The sequence below is a fragment of the Nannospalax galili genome, unplaced genomic scaffold, assembly GCF_000622305.1.
Source record: "Nannospalax galili isolate Female #2095 unplaced genomic scaffold, S.galili_v1.0 scaffold1225, whole genome shotgun sequence".
NCBI classification, from domain to species: domain Eukaryota; kingdom Metazoa; phylum Chordata; class Mammalia; order Rodentia; family Spalacidae; genus Nannospalax; species Nannospalax galili.
Window position 1 is genome coordinate 824,013 of NW_008352717.1, and position 544 is coordinate 824,556.

The window sequence follows — 544 nt, forward strand, 5'->3', positions numbered from 1 at the left end:
GGTAAAAGTGCTTGCAGCTCCCAATTTCAGCCCGTGAAAGTCTCCCGACTCCTTGCTATTCCTGGGCTCAGGAAATTGCTTAAACGCGATCTGATTGCCAGCACCGTGCAGAAGTGGGGGGTCCGGGTGTCAGTTTCTTCCCGTGCACGGCTCGGTCGCGCGCGCTCGCTCTCTTCGGCTCCCTCCTCCTTCCTTTGCAGCCGGGGTTGGGAGTTGCCGCTCGCTCTTGAGCTCGCTCTCCTTCTCTCTCTTTCTCTTAGTATTTATTGCTTTCTTTCCGTCCTTTCCAACTTGGACGGGGCCCGGGTGTGGGGCGCGCGTGGATCGGACGCCCTGCTCTGCGCGGCCTTATTCGTTCCCGGGGCAGCGTGGACCGAGAGGGCGCCCCCTCCTTTTTTTTTTTTTTTTTTTTAAAAATCAATGCTCTAAGACTGGAGATTTAGCTGTGAGGTTAAAGAGCACTTGCCTGGCAAGTGGGAGACCCTGGGTTTAATTCCTCAAACTACATAAAAAAAAATGTTCTGCCCGGCAAGCCAGTGGCGCA